The sequence below is a fragment of the Panthera pardus genome, unplaced genomic scaffold (assembly GCF_024362965.1).
Source record: "Panthera pardus isolate Hobbes unplaced genomic scaffold, ASM2436296v1 HiC_scaffold_12, whole genome shotgun sequence".
Classification (NCBI taxonomy): domain Eukaryota; kingdom Metazoa; phylum Chordata; class Mammalia; order Carnivora; family Felidae; genus Panthera; species Panthera pardus.
In genome coordinates, this window is record NW_026526677.1 from 92,485,996 (window position 1) to 92,492,226 (window position 6,231).

The following is a 6,231-nucleotide window of genomic DNA, read 5'->3' on the forward strand; positions in this document are numbered from 1 at the left end:
TATCTGATACCACCCAGGAATCCCAAGTTCAGTCTGCTCCAGCAAAGGCCACGATCACCTCACAGCACAATATACTGCCCTAGATTCCTGGCTGGACCTCCTTCATCTGCTCTCCCAATAAAGCTTCCTAAACACCATCCAGTAACGATTCGACATCAGATGCACAGGAAGGTCATTTTACACAGTGGAATTGTGTTGAGTGATAAGTTATGGAGGTTTCCTGACAACTTAGAAGCAGGGGAGGTTTGGGGGCCATGAGGAATTGGAAGTATGACAGATGTCATGTATTAAATTCATCTTGAGCCCAGAAGTGCCTCCCAGACCATGAACTTGGCATAAATCCAATAGTTAGACTAACCTATGCCTCTATTCCGAGCTTAGTTATTAATAAAGACCCATTTACTCCCAACATGTCCCAATCCACAAGATAAATTATACAGCCAGCCTACTTAGAGGTCTCCAGGCACAATCTCTTTCCTGGTGCAGGAACCCCCTCCCCTGCAGCATCCAGACAGTGGGTGTCCAGAACTACCACACTTCCAGGCCCACGCCAGTCCCCACAGATCTTCCGGGGAAGTGTGTAGGTTGAGGCCCAGTGAGGGAGTGCTCTGGCCAGAGCACAGACTCAGAAACCAGACCGATCTAGGTTTAAAGCCTCATTACAGCATTTAAACATGTTAAGGTCATGGCACATTCCATCACGTCTGTAGATCTCAATTCCTCTACCAAGGAGAGATGATAATAATAGTACTTAATGTCATAGTACTAACAGTCATGACTATTACCTCCATCATCCCTATTATTGCTCTGTTTCAATGCTACCAATGAAATCTCTTAATAAAAGTTGGGCTTAAAATAGGGACTAAGAAATATCACAAGTTGGGGCGCCTGGGTCGCTCAGTCAGTTGAGCGTCCAACTTTGTCTCAGGTCATGATCTCACAGCTCATGAGATCGAGCCCTGCATCGGGCTCTGTGCTGACAGACCAGTGCCTGCAGCCTGCTTTGAATTCTGTGTCTCCCTCTCTCTCTGCCCCACTCCTGATACATTGTCTGTCTCTCTCTCTCTCTATCAAAAATAAACACTAAAAAAAGAAATATCACAAGTTTATAGTTATTGACACCTATTCTCTGTCTGTGTGACTTCACAGTCCTATTCACCCCCCGCACACACACACTGACAAACACATCCCTCCATACACACCTGTGTGTCCCTTCCCCCAACAGCACACAGAGACTCTGGCGGTCTTGCCGAGTCCCTGAACCACCATCTCCCACCACGTACCTCCCCTCTCGTTCCTGTTCCACCCTGGGAACCTGCTGCCACTGTCCAGACCAAACTGTAGCAGCAAGAAAAGGAATGTTACTTTATGAGGCAATGAACAGGCTGCCCCCACCACTGGCCCTTCATCGATTCCCAAATCACCATGGTGAACATGCGTCTTCATACAACGTGTCTCGTGGGTTTTGTATGGTTTCATCCATTACGCACGAAGTATGGTCTAGTGAAAGAGCTGCCTGTTCTGGAACATTGATTATGAAACTCATATGTATAAACTGCCCGGACCCAGCCCCTAAACCTCTCCTGTCTGGCTTGCCCCACCGACCCCCTAGCATCATCCACCACGGCCACCGCTTCCTTCTCCCCCACCAACACTGGCCACGAATGCACTCCAGCCATTCTTCAGCCGTCACTGCTGAGAAGCCAGGCTATTTCCAGTGCTGTGTGGTCTCGGGGCATGGAGGAATGGGGTAGGTGGTGGGGACGGATATACATCCGGGGCAGAAAGCACTGGGGAAATCAGACTTTGAGTCTGTGTCAGTTTCTCAAATGACATCAATGTAAACTTTTGTCTAGAGCATCAGGGCCAAGCAGTGAGAGTACTGCCAGAATTCCCTCCCTCCACTGCCTCTTTTGGCCTCATTCACCGAATTCCTTAACTACCCCATGCACAGAAAGGAAAGACACGTACTGGGAACACATTTAAGGGCCAGCTTGATAAAGGGAGTTGCTGCTCTGCCCTATTTCCCACTCTCTTTGCAGCAGAAAGCCCATGTCCCAGTCTTCCTATCTCATCCCCGGACACTGATGGTTGAGCTCGGCCAGTGCTTGGACCCTTTGCCCACTTGGGTGACATAAGACCACAGCCGCAGGGAAGATGTGCCATAGGGATGGTCTGTGGGGACGACCTCACTTCCTGAAGATGATGGCCAGGTCGCTGGTGCCAATTGTGGCTCTGCTCTGGGTGATGAGAGGTAGGGTGGCTTAGGACGTGTCTCACTATCTGTGGTAGGCAGAATTCTATCACAGCCCCATGATTTTTGCCACCTGTTATAATTCCCATGGTGATGCTAAATGGCATAGGGCATTTTGCAAACGTCATGAATTTTACTAATCTTTAGGCTGCAAATTCAGGAGATTACTTAGGTAGACTTACATCTGGCCTGTAGAAATAAGTGATGATACGTGAGTGTAGTTTTTAGCTCAGATTTTTGATTCCACAGCTAACATTTTATTTAGTATTGTGCATTTATAATCATAAATAAATATTACATATAATAATTATTATACATAAATAATAAATAATTTAAATAATTTTGGCCTATAATTTTCTCTCTTTTACTATCATCGGAATTTGGAGTCCAATCAGCTGGTTAGCTCTAGCGTGGCTTCCATTTCCCAGAAAATTTCTCAAAAGAGAGGGGAACAGTGTTTGAAAGTTTGGTAGATTCACGTGTGAAGCCATCAGAACTTATTTTGGGTTTTGTTTGTTTTGCTTGTGTATTTTAAGGAGGGTCTTTCACTACCTTTTCAAAACTTTTAATAAGACTGCTCTATTTAGGAGGTTAGAGTGAGAGAGAGCCAAAGCATAAGAGACTCTTAAAAACTGAGAATAAACTGAGGGTTGAAGGGGGTGGGAGGGAGGGGAGGGTGGGTGATGGGTACTGAGGAGGGCACCTTTTGGGATGAGCACTGGGTGTTGTATGGAAACCAATTTGACAATAAACTTCATATATTGAAAAAAAAATGAAAAATTAAAAAAATTTAAAAAAATAAAAGACTGCTCTATTTAAGAACCATACTCTTAAGGTGATTTGGGAACGTCTTCAAATTTCATTCAGATGGGTTTAAGTAAATGAACTAAAACAATGAACCGTAAACTTTAGCTGAGAAGCTGTGTGTCCATTTCAAAATTTACTACACGGTAAGAGGGAAAGTGTAGACAGCGAGAGACAAACCACTTGCCCACATGGAATAAAGGCAAGGTATTGCCTTTGTACATAAAATCCAGGTATTGACACCTGTTTTGGAGCCCCCATACCTACCACCCAGTGCCCTCTGCTCTCACCAAACAGCTTCACACGCTCTCGCACAAAAACCTATCCAAGGAGATAGTTATTTATTAAATCCACAGGGATTGACCTTGTGTCTTCTAAGAACGGCCCCAGCCCCAGGGAGAGGCAATGTAAGGTCCCAGAGGCCCCGGCCCTGATTATTCATTCATCTCCCAGCTGTCCTGAGTCATGAACCCTTTCCAGCTGACTCTGGCCAAGCAGGAAGAGGGGTCTGAGAGCATCCCCTTCCCCACTGACTCCTCCCCCTCCCCACACACCCACCCCAGAAACAGAAAGGGTCAATGCAAGCTTGGAGGGCTAACACTCCTGAAAGTTTCCAGGAAAGGGAATTCACAAGGCAGCCCAATTACACCCTAGAATCACCAGACAGCAATACCAGGGGAAGGAACCGGAGTGTTCTCTGCTCATATTCAATAACACAAAGGGCAGGGGTGCCTGGGTGGCTCCGTCAGTTAAGCGTCCGACTTCGGCTTCGGTCATGATCTCGCAGTTCGTGAGTTCGTGCTGTGCTGACAGCTCAGAGTCTGGAGCCTGCCTCAGATTCTGTGTCTCCCTCTCTCTCTCTGCCCCTCCCCTTCTCGTGCTCTGTCTCTCTCTCTCTCTCTCAAAATAAATAAACATTAAAAATTTTTTTAAATATTAAAAAAAAAGAAAACACAGGGCAGACACCACTCTGTTGCTGACTACTGCCTGACCTCAGGACAGAGTAAGGCTGAAACCTCAACCCTGCCCCCCCATGCAGGACCTCAGTGCCTGAGGGCCTTGGACAAGCTGTGGGGGCTGACAGGCCTCTGCTCTTATGATTCTTGGTGGAGCTAGGCAGATGGGGCTGGGAGTAGGATTCCTGGCTCCTCCCATACCCTCTCCCAAAGGGGCTGAGTTGGGAGGGAGTCTGAGAAGATAAGCTGGAGCGAGATCTAAGCTGGCCTAAGACAAATCAGGAGTCTGAGGCCTCCTGTGTGGCCACCAAAGAACAGTTGACTTTCAATACCCACATTCTACGTACGATCCTATTCTTATAAAACGTGTGCTAAAAACTTCCGTGTATATACTTGTATATATTGCCACGGATGCACGCATCGGTGTCATGAGAAATTCTGTACGATCTGCCTAAAATAAGGAATCTCTAAGTATTGGTTTGGCTGGTTTCTTTCAATATTTTTTTTACATTTTAGAATAATTTTAGACTTAGAGAAAAGTTAGAAAGATAATACTCAGTTTTTCAGCCAGTTTCCCCTTACTATTACCAGTCTACATCACCTGGGTACTTCTGTCGCAACTAATGACAAAATATTGATTCATTACTATTAACTAAATTCCATATTGTATTCAGATTCCCTTAGCTTCTCGCTGAACATCTTATTTCTCGCCCAGGATACCTCATTTCTTTCATTCATCATGGCTCTTTATCTCCTCTGGACAGTATCACAGAATTTCCCTGGTTTGGGGGATGTCGATAACTTTGAAGATGACTGTGCAGATATCTTGCAGAATGCCCCTCAGTTTGGGCTTGTCTGATGTTTGTCTCGTGGTTAGACTAGGGTTATGTGTGATAATGGGGCAGGAGAACCACAGAGCTGAAGTGCCATTCTCGTCCCATAATATCAAACGTGTATGTTAGCCTTGGATGTATCGCCGTGGACGTTAACCTTGACCACGTGCCAGGCCATGCCACTGTAAGTTGGATTTTTCCCCTTTCCACATGGTATTCTTTGAAAGTGAGTCACTAAGCATAGCCCATTACATCTTTCTTTTTTGACTTTTCTGTTAACGTATCTGTATTTTTCAGATTTTATACAATAGTTGGGATTTACATGGTTCATTAGAGTATGGCTATTAAGGCAGTTTACAAAAAAGAAAAGAAAAGAAAAGAAAAGGCCTCTCACTGGTCCAGCCTCTCTCACCCTGACCCATCCATGGCTCTCATTAGTACACTTGGACCCAACTAGATAAGCATAATGTAGATTGGAATACTTGAGTTGGGTTTTATTACTGTGGATGCTCATGGGGTTGTTCCTGATGATTTCGAGTTTAGGGATAAGGATGTGTCCCACAATGGCTAATCCAACTAGCCATACCTTCTAACTCCTATCTCACCTCAATCTGAGGGGGAAAAAATCCATTAAAAATACTTACATTCGACATTCTGAAAATAAAAGTACATATTGAAACGATATTCTTCTGAGTGCAAAAAAATCTCAGCTAAGTAAAAATCACACAAAATGAATTTGTTTTGATTAGTGTCTACAAGAGAAACAAAACGTTCCTCTTTGTTTTAATTTATGAATGAAAATTGTAAGCTTATGTTAAACACAGACTTTAACAAGATAATATTCTCCATTTTTGCATCATGGTTGGTAAGGGAAAGAGGATGAAGGCAGGAGATAAAGACAGAGGAAGTGTAATATAAAGGGAAAAAGAGAGGTCAAAAGAGTGGGAAAAATACATATAAAAGTGGTGATAGAAGTTTTAAAATATACTCTGAAAAGCTAATGAGATGGTGACAAATATTCCTATAATAATAGCAGCAGAGGCATTTTACACTAGAGAAGATAGAAATCTTTCGTTGTCTAAAAACATACGAGATTCACTGTTTTATAAAAGATATGATTCCAGGGCACCTGTGTGGCTCAGTGGGCAAACATCTGACTCTTGATTTCGGCTCAGGTCATGATCTCCAAGGTTCCTAGGTTCAAGCCCCCATCTCGGGCTCCGTGTTGGCAGTGTGGGGCCTGCCTGGGATTCTCTCTCTCTCCCTGCCCTTCCCCTGCTCTCTCTCTCTCTCTCAAAATAAATAACCTTTAAAAAACTTTTTTTTTAATTAAAAAAAAGTACTATTCCACTCTCTCAGTTGCTCCCAAGCTCCTTGGAAGAGT